We start from the raw sequence: 1,196 nt of genomic DNA on the forward strand, positions 1-1,196 counted from the left end.
TATTTACAAATGTAATCTAGTATTTACAAATTTCTACAGTTAAGAATGTTGATATACTATCAAATCATAAAAATACACTTTTATGTGAACTTCTAGAAGAAAACGTGACAGGTGAATTTTCTATTACAAGTGTCGTTCCAGTAAACAATAAAATAATATTATTAGAAACCGATTTGGAAGAAAATGCTAATGTCACATCTATTAATCAAAATATTGAGCCACAAGTTGGACAAATAATAATATTAGAGAATAATCGTCAAGAATTTGGATTATCAGAATGTTTAAATGAACATATCATATTACTAGATAATAGATCACTAGATGAACATATCATATCACTAGATAATAGATCATTAGATACAAAGTCATTGGATGATGCATGTTTAAATAATGGCTTATTGTACAATGCACCACATTCATTACCTGAAGAGAATAAGGTCTCAGATATTTTGATTTGTTCAAATAAGTTTGAATCTGCTATTAAGAACTTACCCATAGAAATAATTGATGATACAATTATTGTTAAAAAAGAAGTTCATAATTCTTGTTTAAATGTTGATAATGAAAGCAGTCAAGCAAGTATGTATAAAAATTCTTAAAGGTGTTTATACTGTAATTGTTAATTTTTAAATGAAACTAATTATGTGAATATCAAAGTAGCTAGTCAGCGTCATGTTTTGAAAGAAAATCAACAACAAAAGGAAGTTATCGATCACATCAACTTTATCAGTAATAAAGACACAAATATTGAAGCAAACAAGGAGAATAGTCAAATATTGACGAGTCAANAAGGTTAGTCAATCAAACTTTAAAAAGATGGTCCATCATCATATAATATTAATAATATATACTTTAAGTATTAACATATAATGTTTTAATTTATAGATACTAATAATAACAAATCTATTAAAAGCTTTTCAAAAGCGCATTTACACTTCCAACAAAATATTTACCTAAAAAAAAAAGGATTAAACTTGAAGCGACAAGTAAACCTAAACTGCAATCGGTTGAGACTTCGGACGAATGGTGGAAAATTCAAATTGAAAAAAAAGAAAACCAGAGAATCAAAGAAGAAAAGATTGCACAGAAAAAATTGTTACAAAAAGAAAAGAAACAATTAGCAGAAGAAAAGAAAAAGCTACAAGAAAAAATGAAAGAAATCCAACAAAAAATTAAAAAAGAACTAAGTTAATCTC

This window comes from Pseudomyrmex gracilis, unplaced genomic scaffold, assembly GCF_002006095.1.
Source record: "Pseudomyrmex gracilis isolate BER0280 unplaced genomic scaffold, ASM200609v1 scaffold_1793, whole genome shotgun sequence".
Lineage (NCBI taxonomy): Eukaryota > Metazoa > Arthropoda > Insecta > Hymenoptera > Formicidae > Pseudomyrmex > Pseudomyrmex gracilis.